This window comes from Capricornis sumatraensis, chromosome 12 (genome assembly GCF_032405125.1).
Source record: "Capricornis sumatraensis isolate serow.1 chromosome 12, serow.2, whole genome shotgun sequence".
NCBI lineage: Eukaryota > Metazoa > Chordata > Mammalia > Artiodactyla > Bovidae > Capricornis > Capricornis sumatraensis.
This window is the reverse complement of record NC_091080.1, coordinates 82,852,734-82,872,801: the sequence shown is the minus strand read 5'-3', so window position 1 is coordinate 82,872,801 and position 20,068 is coordinate 82,852,734. Positions and strand designations below refer to the sequence as shown.

Sequence of the window (20,068 nt, the reverse complement as noted above, 5' to 3'; positions counted from 1 at the left end):
CCACCTCATGCGAAGAGCTGACTCATTTAAAAAGACCCTGATGCTGGGAAAGATTGAGGGCAGGAGGAGAAGGGGATGACAGAGGATGAGATGGTTGGATGGCATCACCGACTCAATGGACATGAGTTTGGGTAAACTCCGGGAGCTGGTGATGGACAGGGAGGCCTGGTGTGCTGCAGTCCGTGGGGCTGCAAAGAGTCAGGCAGGACTGAGTGAACTGAACTGAACTCTTTAGAAGGGCTCAGAGTGCTTTCCTTTGAAAGCTGTGAGCAACACGATTCCTTTGTCAGAGATGTCATTGGATTTGGGAGACGGAGCACAGGGTCCAGAAAAGTAAGAGGCGGGGAAGGCATGACTCTGGCATAGATACCCACACCCAGGGAGGTAGTGAAGCATAGTCGCTGACCAGTTGGGACAGGTGATAACCAATTGGAGTGGACACTGTTGATGTCAGTTACTGGTGATAATGAAACTCACTCAGTCATGTCCAACTCTTTGTGACCCCATAGGCTATAGTCTGCCAGGCTCTTCTATCCATGGGATTCTCCAGGCAAGAATACTAGAGTGGGTTGCCATTTCCTTCTCCAGGGGATCTTTCCAACCCAGGGATCAAACCTGTGTCTCCCGCATTGCAGGCAGATTCTTTACCATCTAAGCCACCAGGGAATGGGCCAGTCACTGGTGGGGCCCAGGTATTCTATCCAGCTGAAAATCAGCCTGTCTAGCACATACTGCACTCACCACTGGGCTGCTCCACCTGGCAGCTCGGGTAGCTGGAAGCCAGACAGTGCGTTTGCTGGGGAGCCAGGCTGACAAGGGCGAGAGCACCCACCCCTCCTCTTCTCCTGCTCCTGACTCAAGCTCTCGTCAACTCGGTTCCTCCAGCTGGAGTTACCTCCCGTGCGCTTAGAGATGCTCGTGCCTGTGGACACATGGAGTGGAGGCCAGAGAGCCAAGAGCATCCAGCCCCCTCCAGGCCGCCTTTCTGGTGGGGCTTCCGTGGCTTTTCCTACTTTCCCAGTTGGATCGGCTCTATATGCCCCGATGGCTTCCCATCTCCCAGACCTTTGGCTTCTTCTCAGATCTCCAGGAGTGTTGAGGCATTGGTCTCTGGCTGTCTGATTTCAGCCCCTGACCTTTGACACTTCCCTTCTTCTTCCTCAAGGAGTGACAGAGCCTGAGGTTGCACAGCTCCAGGGCAGAATTCCCACAGTATTCTCGTGAAAGGCATCCCCGGCAGACCTTCCATGGGATGTGGCGTTAATGGTGTCCTCTGGACTTGGGCATCCCTGCACTGTTACAGCTATTGTACTTGAAACTGGGAAATCTGGTGAAGCCAGTTGAGAGATTCCCCCCCACCCCCAAATTTTTAGCTTGGCCTATTTCAGCATGGCTACCTGCTTTTCCTTCTTTCTTGTAACAGCTCTCCTTGTCCTTCTGGGTCTGGTAATCACAGAACCCACTCCTCTGTTAGGGTGATAGGCACCTGATTTGCTTGGACACTCATAGTCCCATTGGATGTGGGCACGTGACCCAGGACAGTCCAATCAGAACACTTCCCTGGGATGTTCTCTGCCCACCCTGGCAGAAAGATGCTCTCCTTTTGTTATGACTTTGCAATGTGGTGGCTCTCAGCCTAGACCTGCCTGTGGGCAGGCCCTGCTTTTGTACAGACCATAAGGAACAGGAAGGACTTAGGTCGAGTATTGAAGAGAGACAGAGAAGAGAGAGAACAGAACCATATTATTGGAATCCTGAAGTCAACTCTGTCTTGGATTGCCCAGTTATATAAGCCTTTATTATTAAAAAAATTTTTTTTTCTATATAAGCCTTTACATTCTCAGTTTTGCTTCAGATAGTTTTAGCTGAGTTTCCATTTCTTACAGAACACCCCTGAAAGCAATAATACATTGGGTACCTTAGACATTACTTACAAATAACATTGGGTACCTTAGACATTAATTGCACAGGAGTTACAATGGTAACCCCAAAATGCACATTACGTCGTAAGCCCCCCAGATTGTGGGACTGCAGAGGTGGAGCAAAGTCTCTGGCAACTGATTTTTAATCAAGTTAAAGCAACATATGTGAGCCCACCGTAGCTGGCAGGCATGCGCCACCAGCCCCCGCCAAGAGCGCCAGTAGAAGACAGCCTCTGCAGAGGGACCAGAAAGCATTCAGGTCAATTTGGGCTGCAGCCCCCACCCCAAATTTCCCCAGGGATAGAGACCAGCATCCTCGCTACCTGGGACCTGCCAAATGTCTCCTGAGAGGACAGGGGAGGGTGGAATGCCTCTCGGTTTTGTTGTCAGCTAGAATGAATGGAGAGCTGACTGTTTCCACACTGCAGAGAGTACCCGGGCTGACGCACTGGTTGCCATGGTGCCTGAGTGCACTCTGCCGTTGCTGAGATCTCTGCACCTGTACCTGCAAAATACCACTGACGGGGAGCTTATTTTCATGATTAAGGTAGTTAGTCATGCATTAACAGCCTAGGAGAGCATTCTGCTGACCCGGAATGTGACGTCTCTGTAGGTCAAACAGAAACGCTTTATGGATGCACTGGAACAGATAGTTCAATGTCACTTAAAAGCATTCACTGAGAAGGAGTGGGTGTCAGATTCCTGCGGGAGTGTGAAGATCTTGCCCTGTGGATAAAGAGGCCAGACAGCAGCGGCTGAAGGACTGGCATGGAAATTCCGGGAACCAGAAAGAGCACAGGCTGGCTGGTGTTTGAAAGTCACCAGTGGGGAGAGAAAATGACTTGCAGAAATTTCAGTGTTGGTGGCTGCAGTGTGAGATGTCAGGGTGGTGAGGGCGTGATCAGACAGTGTCCACCTGGGCCTCTTCCTTTCTGCTCCCTACCTGGTCACTCTGGTCCAGCCCATTACTATCAGTTTTCTCCCTGAAATACTGCAGGTTGACTCCTAACTCTTTCCCCTGGAGTCATGTGGTCCTCTTCTCTGAATTATCCTCCAGCTGCAGGGCAGCTTATCATCCTGTGGCTTGACCAGGATGCTCCCCTGCTAAGAACCTTCAGTGGCTCCCTTCTGCCCTCAGCACAGTATATTAGGTGCTCCATGATGATACCTGTCTCCTGCCTCTGTACTGCCGTCTCTGTACCACATACACTCAGGTTTGGCCAGACAGAACCAAGCACTTACTCACAACACCCTCCCCACTGGAAATCACTGGAAATCTCCTCCATCTTGGAGATGGATCCTTCCATCTTCCCCTGAGCACACAACATCTCCCTTTCCCAATTCTCCTTTTGCATGGTGCTTGTCAGTAACCCTGGATTACAATTATTTTATAAGATTTTGTGAATCTATTGAAGGGCAGTTCAGTTCGGTTCAGTTCAGTAGCTCAGTCATGTCCAACTCTTTGCAACCCCATGAATTGCAGCACGCCAGGCCTCCCTGGCCATCACCAACTCCCGGAGTTCACTCAAACTCATGTCCATCGAGTCAGTGATGCCATCCAGCCATCTCATCCTCTGTCATCCCCTTCTCCTCCTTCCCCCAATCCCTCCCAGCATCAGAGTCTTTTCCAATGAGTCAACTCTTTGCATGAGGTGGCCAAAGTACTGGAGTTTCAGCTTTAGCATCAGTCCTTCCAATGAACACCCAGGGCTGATCTCCTTTAGAATGGACTGATTGGATCTCCTTGCAGTCCAAGGGACTCTCAAGAGTCTTCTCCAACACCACAGTTCAAACGTGTCAATTCTTCGGTGCTCAGCTTTCTTCACAGTCCAACTCTCACATCCATACGTGACCACTGGAAAAACCATAGCCTTGACTAGACGGACCTTTGTTGGCAAAGTAATGTCTTTGCTTTTCAATATGCTGTCTAGGTTGGTCATAACTTTTCTTCCAAGGAGTAAGCGTCTGTTAATTTCATGGCTGCAATGCCTATTCATCCCTGTATTGCACATGCATTTTAACATATTTCTTATTATTGGTGCTCAGTGTTTCTGACCAGTAAATAAATAGTTGAATGCTTATTTAGGAATAGGTTGTTATAGGATAATTTTTTAGATAGAGGCTAATCCTGTGCGTGCGTGTTCAGTTGTGTCCTACTCTTTGCAACCTCATGGACTGTAGCCCGCACCCTTCCTCTGTCCATGGGATTCTCCAGGCAAGAACTGTCAGTGAGTGATGGACCTGGAATTTAAACCCGGAGAATTGGACTCCAGAGCCCTTATTCTTATGCACTTTGCTGCTAAGAGCATCCTGGAGGAGGAGATGACAGCTTATTACAGTTTGTGGGGCTGGTTTAGGCTGTTTCTTAAGTAAGTCTTCTATGCTCTCCAATTCTAATGCCTATTATTTAATTATTTCAGGAATACCAGAGAAATTATTTTGGTTTTTAAGACTGCTCTGGGGGAAGGCTTCCCAATCAAAATATATTTCACATAAAACCCTCGAATTGCAGACTCACCACACTCTATCCTCTCATTCCTATGAGATTCTTCCAGGTTCCTGCCCACCTCAGCAGGATAGAGTCACATGGCGGAGTTAGTCCAAAATGAGGTGCAAGCAAGTTAGTCTTCATCAAGCTAAATGGGCTTATTTGCTATTTCATTCATCAGACATACTTGGAACATTCGCTGTGTGATCCCTCTAACGAGAGTTGGAACTGCTATATTTATTTGCCCTGAAGCTAAATGGTTTGACACTAGTCTTAACCATCAGTATCCCTTGCAGTGTATGACAGCAGGTCCCTTGAAACTGTGGGGCTTTCCTGGTGGCTCATATGGTAAAGAAGCTGTGTGCAATGCGGGAGACCTGGGTTCGATCCCTAGGTGGGGAAGATCCCCTGGAGGAGGAAGGCATGGCAACCCACTCCAGTATCCTTGCCCAGAGAATCCCATGGACAGAGAGAGAGCCGGGCGGGCTACGGTCCATGGGGTCGCAAAAGAGTCAGACACGACTGAGTGACTAAGCACAGCACAGCCTTGAGACTGTAATTTGATGAGGACATCAGGGAGAAAGGAGCTTGCCGTAGCTCTAGGTGGCATTTTGAGTGTCCCAGGCATCGTGACTCCGCTGTGAAAGGCTCTGGGTAAATGAGGGACCCTAATAGGATCTACCTGAGCGGGGAGCCTTGCCCCACACCCATCCTGGAGCCCAGACCTCCCCATCTGGCTCTGGCTTCCACGGCTTTGGCAGCAACGTGAAAATCCTGGAGGAGACGCAGGGAACAGAGGCACACACGTTAATCCAAGCTTGCAAATGTTAGGGTTTAAAAAACAACACTGAAAGAACTCAGATTATTCGTGAATGAAGAGAAATTTTGTGGCTGCCTTCAAACCGATGAAAAGTAATTATGAAAAAAAAAAACGGGATCGGCTTTTCTTAGTGCACGTTGACTATGTAAAGAAACAGGTTTAGATGTAAAACTGCTCCGTTAGGAGTGCTGTTAAGTACTGGAATTGGTCCCTGAAAGAAGTTAGAGAATGTCCTCTGATGGTTTTTAGAAGAGCAGACTGCACGTCTACAATGCACACGTGTGTGGCTCTACCCAAGGATTGAAGGGTTGATGAAATTCTCTAAATTCCTGTGTGAATGTCTGCTCAGCTGCTCAGTCACGTCCAGCTCTTTGCCACCCCATGGACAAGCTCACCAGGCTCCTCTCTCCATGGGATTTTCCAGGCAACAGTACTGGAGTGGGTTGCCATTTCCTCCTCCAAGGGATCTTCCTGACCCAGGGATGAAACCCGAGTCTCCTGCATTCGCAGGTGGATTCTTTACCACTGAGACACCTGGGAAGCCCCCCTCTAAATTCTTAGGTAGACACAAAATCTGTGAGTCTTGTTCTGAATATTTCTGTGAGATTACCATAGGCAGCTGTGCTTGTGTGCTGAGTCACTTCAGTCGTATCTGACTCTCAGACGCTATGGTCTGTAGCCCACCAGGCTCCTCTGAACCTGTGGACCTATGCTAATCCGAGAATACATTAGCTAGGGTGACTTTGATGTTCCTGCAGCTAGCTGCTTTCTCCAAAATTTGTCTGAAGATGTTTGCTTAGTATTTATTTTGTATGAAGGCATTGGTTAAAGCTATGGTTCCTGGAATCAGACAGGTTTTCATTTGTGTTCTCTTATTCTGCTATGTCTCATCATTACAGCAACTTCCTCATCTCTTCTGGGTCTCAGTTTCTTACCTGGAAAATGGGAAGATTATCTCTTACTTCAAGGAATTTTGTGTGTGTGTATATGTTGTGTGTTTGTGTGTGTGTGTGTGTGTGTATGTGTGTGTGAAAAAGAAATCTGCTACTGTGTGAACTACTTGATAGTTCCCAGCACTTGATGATGAGTAAATAATAAAATGTTGCCAAATATTACTGTTTGCTTTGCAATAATAATAATTAGAAACATTATTTTCAAAAGTCATGATGCTCCATTTAAGTGATCACATCATAATTTATGAGGTATTAAATATTTTCCCATTTGAAATATAGACTCTTACACAGCTTTTGCCCTGAAGGACTCCTTTTCCATAAAGGTGCAACAGTTCAAATATGCGTGTGGGGACACACAAGCACACACCTACTCGCAGACTTATGCTTGAAGGCCTTTTGGTGGCAGGTGATTAGATTCCGAATTGATTTTGGTAGCTAAGGAGGGGCTCGCTGACTCCCCTCCAGCCATCGCTACCCTCACTGCCACTACAGTAAGGCCAGAAACAATCACAAAAGAATTGGAGGGAAGTGTTTAGAAAGCAGGGAGAAGGGAGAAGGAATGAGAGAAGATGATACGAAGCCAGCTGCCCCCTGCTCCCTCCTTCATATCCTTCTCAGTCTTTTCTCTCTGCAGGTGGGATGGTCAGCAGGAAAAATAGCAAAGGACCCCCGTCCCATGCTTTGTATTTCCATGAGCAGCAGACAAGAAAAATAGGCAGATGGGGACCATCCTCTCACTGTTTGGCCTGGAGATGAGAGGAGCAGAGTCGGGAGGCAGAGAGCGACAGGAGAGATGGGGCAGGAGCCAGAATTTGGCTTTGCTTCCGAGGCCGCCAGCTGTCAGATGTCTAAGGAAGAGCAGGGAACAGCTGGAGGCACTGGCTTTGGAGAAGACATACATTTCTGGCTTGAGTAACACCTAGGTAACTTTGCATTTAAAATCCTGCTCCCATAATAGGAACCAAACTATCGGGCTATTTGATTTGTAGAAGATCACGTAGAATAAGAGGAAGAAATGGCAACCCACTCTAGTGTTTTTGCCTGGAGAATCCCATGGACAGAGGAGCCTGGTGGGGTCCAGGTGGGGTACAGTCCATGGGATTGCAACGAGTCAGACCTGACTGAGTGTCAGCATGCATGCGCGCGCACGCGCGCGCACACACACACACACACACGCATGGGATTGCAATGAGTCAGACATGACTGAGTGTCAGCACGCATGCACGCACACACACACAGAATAAACCACATAGCCTGAGGCCTGGACACATACACACACACACACACACACACACACACACACACACACACACACAGAATAAACCACATAGCCTGAGGCCTGGGCAGCTCTATTAAGTGATGCCTTTGGAACTTGTTTGGAGGGGTCTCAATTCACTGGGGTCAGCACCTGCAACTTACCTTCTCAGTTTAACTTACCGATGATTTAAGCGCGAAGCTACTATTACATTGAGTAGTCAGTCTTGGGATCATGTATTTACTATGTTCCATAACCTTCCACCTACTAGAGGTGGTTAGGACACCCTGGGTCACGAGTCCTAATATCTTAGCCCAATTCTGTAGACCTCTGTCCACTAGAGGTGACTAGAACAGTCTAATTCTGGGATTTAAGATGCAGTCTTAATCACTCTCAGGTGTCCAACCTTAAAGCTGTTTTTCTCCCTTCATCTTAGCTGGGGTAATCTGTCAGTGGCACTAACAAGATGGTTCTCATCCCTGGTTCCAACTGGGAGCTGTTAAACCTCCCCCACCCTGAGTGATTCTGGGGTCAGATTCAAGCAGCAGTATTTTTTTCAAACCTCCCAGGTGATGTAACCGTGCAGCCCAGGCTGAGAACTGCTGCTGGAAACCAGCTTGTGTGTGAGTGGTATGTCATGCTGGTCCACACAGTTCCTCCCTAGCTCCTCCAGGGTGTATGGTAGGAAGGAGGATGGGGAAAGGGCTGATGGTCCTTTAATCAACTGGAAGTGATGGTGGTCCTCTCCTTGATTGGGTGCTGTTACTTCCCCAATTCATTAAGCCTCACTCCCCATCCGACATCTGAGTGCTGGCTCTGTTCTGAGGCATATTGTGGGCCCTTTAAAGGGTTCTGTGGGCTTCCCAGGGGGCACTAGTAGTAAAGAACCTGCCTGCTAATGCAGAAGACATCAGAGACATGGGTTCGATCCCATGGGTTCAGTCCTCTGGAGGAGGGCATGGCAACCCACTTCAGTATTCTTGCATGGAGAGTTCCATGGACAGAGGAGCCTGGTGGGACTACAGTCCATAGGGTCTCAAAGAGTAGGACGTGACTGAAGTGATTTAGCACACACATGTGGGCTTGGTAAGATGGCGGAAGCCTCAGCATTTTCCAGAATACTTGCTTGACCAAAGGGACACACATAACATATTCTTGCCGCACAGAGGTGGGAGTGCAGAAGGCACCCCAATAACCACTTCCTACGTGTTCACCATAGCCGCCCCTCCATCTCCCTCTAATTCTTTTTCCCACTCAGGTGTCAGACCAGCACTTGGCTGAACAAACTCTGTTATTAGTCAGGGTTCATCCAGAGGATGGACGGATAGGATGCTTATATGCACGTCGACACACACAGGAAGGAGGTGGATTTTAAGGAACTGGCTTATATGATTGTGGGGCTGGGAGGTCTAAAATCTATAGGGGATGTGGACAGGCTGGACAGCCAGGGAAGGTTTGATATTGAAGTCTTGAGGCCAAAGGCAGTCTGGAGGCAGAATTCCTTCCTCTTCAGGAGGTTTCAGCCTTTTCTCTTAAGGTCTTCAACTGATTAGATGAGGTCCATCCATGTGATAGAGGATAACCGGCCCCATGTAGAGTCTACTGATTTAAGTGTTAATCACACCTTCAAAATACCTTCACAGCAGCATCTAAACTGGTGTTTGACCAAATAACTGGCCACCCCAGTCTAGCCATGTTGACACATAAAATTAAGCATCCCAAAATCCAACTGGGAAATGAAATGCGTACCTCTTGGTTCCAGGGAGAGGAAACCCCCCTTTCTCCTTTCTCCTCATGGGAGGAAAGAGCTTACAGGTCACTCACTCCTTTCCCTTTCTGCCTGTTCTCTTAGTTGCCTGGGGAGGGGAGCGGGTGTTGGGAGAGGAAGCTGAGGCTAAACTGGTGCTTCACTTCCGGCCTGGGAGCTGGACCCCACTGAGGATATTTGCTACCATCTTGCTTAGTGCATAATGTATTTAGTCCAGTTTGTTTTTAGCTTTGGGCCTTAATAACAACTCTAGGATACCAGGAAAATCCCACTCAGTATCTTGGTATATATTGAATATTGTGTTTGACAACATAGCCCCACTACATGGTTTATTTATTTCTTATATGTATCTGGAACTCACTTAAATACTTTGTGACTTGAGATACAGGAAACCTCTGGGATTTGTAGGGCCCGAAGCTTATACAACTTGAGGAATGATTTTTAAGGAAAAAAAATATAAAGCTACAAACACAAATGTAGGTCAGAGACTGAAAATGGAAGTATGCGAGAAAAAAAGCCCTGGAATTTAAGCTTCCTTATTATTATGGACTGAACTGTATCCCCTCCAATTCATATGCTGAAGCCCTAGCCCCTAGTGTGACTGTATTTTTAGATGGGGTCTTCAGGAGGTGATTAACTCTCAGGGGGCTCAGCGGTAAAGACTCTGCTCGCCATGCAGGAGACGCAGGAGACTCAGGTTCGATCCTTGGACTGGAAAGATCCCCTGGAGGTGGAAATGACAATCCACTCCAGTATTCTTGCCTGGAGAATCCCATGGACAGAGAAGCCTGGTGAGCTACAGTTCATAGTGTCGCAAAAAGAGTCGGACATGACTGAACAACTGAACGACAACAAATTTAAATGAAGTCATAAGGGCAGAGCCCTAATCCAGCAGGACTGGTGACCTTACAAGAAGAGGAGGAGGTTTCTCTCTCTCTCTCTCTCTCTACCCCTTCCCTCTCTCCACCCCATGGCACAGCAAGAAGGTCCCCAACGGCAAGCCAGGATGAGGGCTCTCCATAGGATCCAAACTGGCCAGCCTCCAAGACTGTGAGAAATAAGTTTCTGTTGTTTGAGCCACCTAGTTTATGGTATTGTATGGCAGCCTGAGCTAAGACAATTACTCTAATGGTAACCCTGCCTTTGCTAAGATGAGATGGGGAATATTGCACAAGCACACATATGTATGTGAGCGTACACACATGCTTATATATTTATACATATATATATGGGGCTTCCCAGGCGGCTCAGTGGTAAAGAACTTGCCTGCCAGTTAAGGAGGTGCAGGAGACCCATGTTCAACCCTTGAGTTGGGAAGATCCTCTGGAGAAGGAAATGGCAACCCACTCCAGTATTCTTGTCTGGGAAATCCCATGGACAGAGAAGCCTGGTGGGAAAAAGACCATGGTGTCACAAAAGAGTTGGACAGCACTTAGTGACTAAACAACAAATTATATATATATACATGGATTATATATATATATATATATATGTAAAACTTGCTTTTCCAGGATAAATCAAGCTTTTTTCTACCTTATTGGAAAAATATTTTTTCACTACTTCCTAATCCCTTTACTGCCATCTTATTTAACTTCTGAACTCCAGTTGGCAGTTGTTAATACATCCTTATTAGAGTCAAGTGTTCTGGAAACAAGTCATACATCCTTCCGTATGGTAATGGAAAGTTTTAATTGCTTGGAGTGAGCTATTTGATCCGTCTGTTTGCCCATTTTCTTTCAGAGGATAAAAGAATATTTGTTAGGCACTGAATGCAATAGAGAGTGCAAAGCCCGCATGTAATATCTGTTGGGTGCAATTCATATTTTAAATGTAATAATTGTAGCCTTTCCAGATCATTATCTTTTAATGTAGTTAAATATAATTCATTAGCAGGGTGCTGCAAATAGCGACGGCATCTGCATCGCTGTAGTTACAATGTACTCAGCGGGTTGGGAGCCCGCTGCGATTTCCGTGGCTTGGTTTAGTAGGACCACAGGATGGTTGCGCATTGTCATTTGCAGGGGGAAAGAGCTGGTAGGCTTCCGCTGGTGAGTGACAGTTGTCTCCAGTGAGTTGGGACCAGTCTGTTCCACCTTCATATCCACTCAACACACAGTACAGCAGTCAGCCCTCCCTAGTATTAAAGCTCTGAGAATGTTCACGGGCCATTTTGGAGGTCTTGACAGCCTCTTGGCTTTTACTTACCTTCGTTTCCAGGATTCTGATTGTCTACAGAGGAAAAGGTAGCGACTTTTAAGAAAAAAAAAAAACCTGTTCTAGAGCTATCATTCTGCTACATCCCAGTGTTTCCCGTTTACCTTGGTGAATAAAGATGCAGAGAAGTGTTCTGAGAGCATGATGGAAGGTACAGGGCAAAGGAACAGCCGCCTAATTCTCCATCATCCTCTGTAGCCTCCCATCTCCTCTAAATCGCAGATCAGCTTCTTTTTTCCTTTCTCCTCTTTTTCTTTTACTCCCCACATACAACCCTCTCTTGTGCTTTCCCCTGTTTCACACCACATTTCTTTTTCTTCCATTTCTCCCTCCTAGTCTCCTCTCTTCTTTCTGGCTGCTGCCAACCCATCAGCATTCTTTTTCCCGCAAATCAAAGTCGCCTCATGGACCCTCTTATGGTCCTCCTGTGTGCAGGTACAGAAGCCGTGAAGTCTGAGATGCCGCAGAGACACTTTGCAGGGGACCGCCCCTCAGGGCAGGTCCCAGCCCCAGTTCTGCAGTGCTCAGGATGTGCTAACGAGCTGTGCCAACGTCGGGGGTGGGCAGGAGTACCCAGTGCCTCTCCTGACCGAGGTGCCCTCTTTCCCAGGCACCTGCTCTGCTGCTGGCCAGTGGAAACCTGGTATCTGCAACTTTAACGCAGACATCAGAGGGAAAAGCTTCTTCACTTGCCCGGAGCTCACCTCCAGCTGTGCATCTTCTTTGGGAAAGCCCTGCTGCTCTCAGAAAGCAGGAGGGGAAAACTCTCCGCCGAGCCTTCCCTGTCCAGTGTCTTCTGTTCTGTCATTGTCTTTGTTGTCCTTCAGCTGCTAAGTCCTGTCTGACTCTGTGACCCCATGGACTGCAGCACACCAGGCTTCCCTGTCTATCACCAACTCCCGGAGCCTGCTCAAACTCACGTCCATGGAGTTGGTGATGCCATCCAACCATCGCATCCTCTGTCGTACCCTTCTCCTCCTGCCTTCAAGCTTTCCCAGCATCAGGGTCTTTTCCACTGAGTCAGCTGTTTGCATCAGGGGGCCAAAGTATTGGAGCTTCAGCTTCAGCATCAGTCCTTCCATGAATATTCAGGACGGATCTCCTTTAGGACGGACTGGTTGGATCTCTTTGCAGTCCAAGGGACCCTCGAGAGTCTTCTCCAGCACCTCAATTCAAAGGCATCAATTCTTCAGTACTCAACCTTTTTCTTTGTTCAGCTCTCACATCTGTACATGACTACTGGAAAAACCATAGCTTTGACTATACGGACCTTTGTAGGCAAAGTAATGTCTCTGCTTTTGAATATGCTGTCATCTAGGTTTGTCATTGCTTTTCTTCCAAGGAGTAAAGGTCTTTTAATTTCATGGCTGCAGTCACTGTCCACAGTGATTTTGGAGCCCAAGAAAATAAAGTCTGTCACTGTTTCCATTGTTTCCCCATCTATTTGCCATGAAATGATGGGACTGGATGTCATTGTCTTTAACCCAGAAGAAAGTGGAGAACATCTCAGTTCTCTGGTTGTTTCTAAGTCTGCTTTTGGAGGAAGGCCTCGGAGGGAAAAGACACCCATTCTCTCCCACTCTTTGGGGCTCCTTGAGGGGCTCATTCCCTAAAGCACCAATTACATGAGTCACTTGAAAAAGGAGGCACACAGAGTGTTAGAGACATAGGACTATGGTGCATATTCTGCTTCCTTGCATCTAGTCCTGTACATTCATTTCTGAAGTTTTATTAATAAAACAGTATTAATATTTCATATTAATATTATAAATATTAATACTAGGTATGGAAGAGGTTCTAGAAATTTCATCTGCTTTTCCTGTCGTTTGTCTTTTGTTTATTGTATTTATTGATTACTGTATCTACCCATTTACTGACGTTTTATAAGAACAAATAGATAATGTAAAAATAAGTTTTAAAACTTACTTGATTCATCTGAGTTTTTGTTTAACACAGTGCCTGAGTCCTAGCACAAAATATCAGCTATTAAATTTATTTCTTTCATAAAAAACTCCATTTATTTTATTAGCTCTTCTTCCACACTAATGATTGACTAGTTTTTCCCCCACTGGTCTTTGTTATAAAATAGAGTGAGAAAGGGAATGTTTTCCACTCTCAGTTCTACTCTTTCCTTTGTTCTCCTCTAAGCAATTTCTCCCAAACTACCCACAATGATAATACTAGTAATGACGGTGATGATGATGAAAAACTGTGCTTTCTTTATTTACCCTGATTTCTTCTTGGCTCAGTGTAAAAAATAATGTCATTTCAACCTAGTTTTTTGTCTTCAGGAAATGGAGTGTTTTCGGAGATGTGAGAAAATACAGGGATTTTTATTGGAATTAGAATTCAGGCAAGAGCTAGAAATTACACATATTTGCTTGATTGAAGAAAGGGACACAATGTTTTGATAGTTAGAAATTAAAGTGGGGCTCCGCTAATAGAAGAACATTTTCTCTTCTTAAAAGCTTTTATATTTAACCAGTAATAAGTGAACTAATCAGTGAAAAAAAAAAAAGGTAGTTTTGAGGGGGATGTGTCTGGTGTGCTGAGCTACGGAATGACTCCATCAGTAACCACATCCTTCTGGGGTGTCTGTTGTGCACAGAGGACTGCGTGTCCTGTATGTGCCGATGAGGGGAACTCAGCAGTCAACAGCACTCAGCAGAATGTGCGTAAACCACATCCCAGGTCCTGCGCTAGGTGCTCCATTTCTCCGTCAATCTTCTGAGTTTCAAAGCAACATAGACAAATGCCTGTGAAAATCATTCCTTCAATATTGTTCATAGACTCTCAACTCGGCATGGCCAAGACTGAACGAACCTTCTCTCTGTCTGTTAAATGGCATCTTTTCACAGCCAGGCCTGGCTCACGTTTGTTGCCATTCATCTCTCTCCATACAATCACACATCCTTGAGTTTAGCTGATTTTCCCTTTAAAGAACAGCAGAAGCCGTCTCCTCCCCAGCCTGCTGCTGCCACCCTTGATCAGGGTTTTGTGTCTTCTTGCCTGTGCCCTTGTAGTGGCTATGTGGCTTGTGTATTTCTGGAAGCTCTTCTCTTGTCAGTGTGGTGCCTGCTAGAGTGATCAACCATTCCACTTTGACCGGGACTGAGAGGTCTCCTGGGCTGTAGGACTTTCCTCTTTAACATAGGACAGTCCCAGGCAAATGAGGACAGTTGATCATCCTACCTGTAACTACATTTCAAGTCAAAGTCTGACGCAGGTGGATCTGACTGACTGAACATAGATCATAGGTCGGCATATATTATTAGCAAAGGAGGCTGACAAGGGTCTGGCATTTTTCAGCTTTTCTAGTGGAAGGTGAGCTTGGATTTGTAAGATCTAGGAGTCCCCAACTGCAGAAAGAGAATTCAGGGTCTGGGTTACAAAAGTGAATGACAAACATATCGATCCGTTCTTCTCTATCCCGTCTTCTTCATTCTAATGTCCTGTGTGTTCTTGCAGAAAGTAAAGCTCACTTTCCACCAAGTCCCCTCTTTCACATTTGGAAATGCGCTCTTGCTCCCCACAAAAGATGAGGCCCAGGTTTCTCGGTGTGGCCCCTGGCCCTTCCTGATCCGACCCTAGGCCTCCACCCCCTGGCTCTACCTCCCGCATCTCCCCTCGCAGCTTCAGGGACATCCTTGCAGTTCACAAATCATGCTGTGTGTTTCCACTCCTCCTGGATTTGGAATAAGCTCTGCCCTTTGCCAGGATGGCCCTCTGTTCCCAGGGCAGTGACACCTTTTCAATCACTCCATTCCGCAGCCACCTGGGCAGATTTCATTTCTCTTCTTCCTCTGCATGTTGTCAACATTCTCTGGGCTGTATTGCTATGTTCAATTTACATGTCTCTCTTTCCCTTTAAATTAGCAGTGCTTCACGTCCTGGACAAAGAGAAACATGTTTTCTATGAGAGATGGAAAGTGTGACAGCAAGTACACTTGAAAAAATTTTCTTTACTTAAATCTCAATGAATTCCTTAAATAGATGTGATAAGATCTTGAAAGTGAAAAGTCGCTCAGTCGTGTCCGACTCTTTGCGACCCCATGGACTGTAGCCTACCAGGCTCCTCTGTCCATGGGATTCTCCAGGCAAGAGTACTGGAGTGGGTTGCCATTTTCTTCTCCAGGGGATTTTCCTGACCCAGGGATTGAACCTGGGTCTCCCGCATGCCAGGCAGATGCTTTAACCTCTGAGCCACCAGGGAAGCCCAAAAGATCATATGAAGTCCTTCGAGCCAGTTGTTCCCTAAATATTAATTTCCCCACTATTCCTGAACTAATAGAACCTCCCAAGTTTAATGGGCACTTAGCTACATACTGTCTACCTGCTTTTCGCTCTTCATGCTGGTGGGACTGTGAACGTGATGGCAGGAATTGGAGTGGCCTTCTTTGACTTTGAGGCAGAAGCTGATGTTGAGAATGGCAGATTAAGAAGAAAGAAGGAGCATGGATTCCCAATACCTATAGCCAGTAGGTCACTTCAGGATTGTTTGTGCTTGGACTATTATGAGAGAAAAACATTTATCTGATTTAAATCACTGTTACTTTGATTTTTTTTTCTTTGCACAGTCAAAACTGTAACAATATGAGAAAAAAAAGGTGTCACAGGTGAAAAAGGTCTTTTATTTCTGACTTAGATCAAAGTCTGATGGGAGGATGGGTGTGAGAGAACTGAGCAGACACACAAAAGCGTAACCCTTCTGTTGTCTGTGTGGAAGCATGGGCTGCTTTTTGTTACAAACATGTCTCTGGATCAACATTTTCCAGCATAATTTCTTCAAATCAAAGGTATCAATCACATAACAGGATAGACAGAAGGAATGAAGAGAGAAGAGACTTGCTCTTGTTCTTTCTCTGCTAACTATTAAGGTGTGACTATGGATAATCAGTGATCATTAACAGGCCAGGAAGATCTATGACTAAGACACACATCAGGCTTCTTGCAGAAATGCCACAGAGCAAGACGGGATCTCTGACTTCAGTGAGATAAACAGATGAGACATACAAGCAGAGGACAAAAGTGGGTAAGTGGGTAGCCAGACAAATGATAGAGTACTGCTTACCCAAAGTTACTTTTTAAAATCAAATAATGTAATATTTAGAAGAGGGAGAGACAATAGACAAAAGTAAGCTTTGGGGTGACAATTGGGGATTATCACCCAGTCACGTGTTGACTCTCTGACCATGAGTAAATTATTTTATTTATTGGAGCTCACTTTCCACTTAGAGTGAATGAAAAATGCCCACTCCCTGTGATTGTTATGAGCATGAGAAAACAGCATACAGGTTCTTACTGAAATGGTTGTTTTTTCATATGTATTTCTTAATCCGCAGTGAAGTTAGTGCTTAGGGTGAGTTGACCTCTACTTCTGTTTTTTCCATGTGAGTACCCTATTATCTTTGCACCATTTATTAAAACAAAAAGTCCTTTGGTCTCCAGCACCATCTCTGTCACATATCAAGTGTCCTGAGTCTGCTTCTAGCCTTTCTTTTCTCTTCCATTGGTTTGTCGGTTTATCCTTGAACCAATTGCTTTTTAAATGTGCTTTATATGATATCTTTACAACTGGTATGGCACTTCTGCTGTCTCATTCTTCCTCATAATTGTCTTGGCTATTTATACACTTCACCTACATTTCAGAATCAAGATCCGTAAGAGACACTGTCAAGATTTTGATCAGAATTACATTAATTGTAAAAATGACTTTAGAGAGTATTGAAACTTTAAGGACCAAAAAGATGGGTAAGATATGATAGGCAGAGGGTAATGAGGGGTAAGGAGGGAGTCAGAGCAGAAGGAATGGCAGGAGGCAGGAAAGCCCAGGGTGTATTTTTGGTCCATGGCGTGGTCTACCTTGACTGGTGAGTGATGGATACTAGAAGGGAAGTATGCAGAAGCCTGAAGGACTTTAGCTGTCAAATGTAATGTGAATGCACAGAGAGAAGCCTGTGCCAACCCCAGAGCCCAGAGAGTCCTGTGACAGCTACCTGATGAAAATCAACTTCCTGTCCAACTTTGTGAAGTGACAATGCAATGAAGGTTTGTGTGAAAAAAGAGAGAGGGAGTCTAGGCAGATGTTAATCAGGTACTAAGCCATGAAAGCCGAAACTCCAATACTTTGGCCACCTCATGCGAAGAGTTGACTCATTGGAAAAGACTGTGATGCTGGGAGGGATTGGGGTCAGGAGGAGAAGGGGACGACAGAGGATGAGATGGCTGGATGGCGTCACTGACTCGATGGACGTGAGTCTGAGTGAACTCCGGGAGATGGTGATGGACAGGGAGGCCTGGCGTGCTGCGATTCATGGGGTCTCAAAGAGTCGGACACGACTGAGCGACTGAACTGAACTGAACTGAAGCCATGAAAGTGTTGCTCTCAAATGGGTGTTGTTTTATGCAACATTATTTTACCTGTGGCTACTAAATCCACCTGTAAACACTCTGTGGGTTTATGAGCTCAGAAATATACATTCTCTTATGATTTACCCACATGTACAATTAACTTGACCAGGCTCCTCCAGAGGCACTTATTAACATCCCCAAATGGAATCTATTCACCCTGCTCAAGCCTGCTGGGGTATACCAGTTGACTGCACATTCAGTTTTCCTGTGGTTTTACTGCTGTGATTTCCAGAGCCGAGAAAGCTACTTAGTCTTGCTATTGTCATGCAGTTCCCATGCTGGTTGAATCCCCAGCAAGGCTATTTTAAAAGTCAGATGGGTGTTAGAATGTACAACCCAGTGTTTGCTGAAGCACAACATTGGTGAGCTAGGTGGAAGTTAGGGTTGGTTGTCCGTGCAGTCCAGTCCTCTTGTGCAGGAGGTAAGGAAGCAGGCTCAGAGAGGTGAATTGACTGCCTCTCAGTGAAACAGAACATTTGGGACAGAACTGGGACTGGAACTAAAATCTCCTGACTTCTGGTTTGCTTCCTCATCCATGACATTTGCCTTCTTAAAAAGTATTTGTCATCCTACTGATTATTCTCCTTGCTCTCTTTCAAATAGACTGCTTGTTCTTTGTTTTCTAGTTCACTTTCAAAGCTCTGATGGGTTTAATGTGTCCCTTGGGTTGGAGTTGTAAGTATATAACTCATCTTGCCCACTATGCACAGCTTGAGCGTGAAAACAGGGTCACCAAGCAACAGCAGTGCTCTCGCTCCTCAAGACCCACTCGGATGTCTCTCAGATTGTTCTTGGAGCGCACCGGGAATGGTCCGCCGTGGGCTCCTCGGATGAAACCCTTCACTACACCACGACTCCTGCCATTTTCCTCCTCTCTGTGTTGTGATGATACCACAAGTGATGACCAGGCCACCAAGGCTGATGCCTTCCCCAAACACGATGGTTGCTGTGAAGGTGTCTATCAGAGCTGATGTTGCTTCTGCCTGGGCCAAAGGCAATGGTACCACCTGACGTCAATGTGGTCCCCCAGTGCCAGCCCATCTCCCTTCTCCCATACCCACTCAGGATCTCAGCATGAATTTCTGAGTGGGTGTGGAGGAAACCTGAGAGTCACAGATAATGCTTTACATAGAACTGTGCTTCCCCTTGACCTTGGATCATTTTCACCAACCTGAGCTTGTGTGCTGAGGTTTCTGTTAAGAACTTTTCTAGGTAGACTCTTGAGGGACCCATCCAGTCAGCCTTCCAAACTTGACAGAATCCAAGTGTGGACCCACCTTAGACTCAGATTGGGACCCCCTGATACATTTAACAATGAAGAGAGTCCACAATAGTAGAGAATCTACAGAATATAGTCTTGACAATAGTGGAAGAGTTAGAAGTTAGACTACCCATTGGCCCCCCTACTTGTAGCTGTGTGACCTTTGGTAATTTATTAATCTTCTTTGAGTCTCACTGTACCTATTGAGGACACTTGTAATCAAGTGAGATAACTCATAGAAGGTACTTGGTACAATGTTTGGGATCAACTCAGACTTCCGTAATTGTTGAATGAATAAGTTGGACATCTGGGGTTGAAAGTATTGAAAAATAAACTTTTCTGGGTGTATTTAAATCTCAGAGACTCATGGAGCATGAAACATGGAATACAGAAATTTGCTTAGCAGCTTTATTCTCATGCACCAAATTACTCATTTTTTCAATAAACATGTGTTCTGGATCTATTTTCTGTTAAGCACTGAGATTAAGATATATGTAGATATATCTTACAGTCTAATGAGAGATAAAGACGATTCAATGTGATAAGTTGCATAATAGGGGAGAAAAGATGCTGCCAAATTTCACTGAATCTACGGTGCCATAATAATTTGAAAGATCATAAACCTCTAAGAAAAAAGAAGTTGGCAATTTTTAATTTTTATTGATTTAAGACATCAGTATTAATGGATTGATAATTTTCATTAATTGTAAGACAATGTTTTCAGAACTGTTAAAATACAAAAAAAAAAAGGTATCTTAGAAAAATAAATGAAATAGATGATTAAGAAAGAAGAGCTTGAATCCTTATCAGAGAGCTACTGTGGACCATGAGAAAAGACAACAGATTAAGGTTAGATTTGAAGAATAATAACCAACAAGGACTTACTATATAGCGCAGGGAACTCTGCTCAATATTATGTGGCAGCTTAGATGGGAGTGGGGTTTGGGGAGAATGGCATATGTATGTGTATGGCTGA

The 20,068-nt window shown here is 45.5% G+C and overlaps 1 non-coding gene across 1 annotated transcript; it reads right to left on the bottom strand.

The window, feature by feature from the left end:
- Nucleotides 1-15,560: 15,560 nt before the first annotated feature.
- TRNAA-GGC (transfer RNA alanine (anticodon GGC)) lies at nucleotides 15,561-15,633 on the bottom strand. The gene has a single exon. It is a non-coding gene; the product is annotated as a tRNA-Ala (tRNA).
- Nucleotides 15,634-20,068: the final 4,435 nt, after the last annotated feature.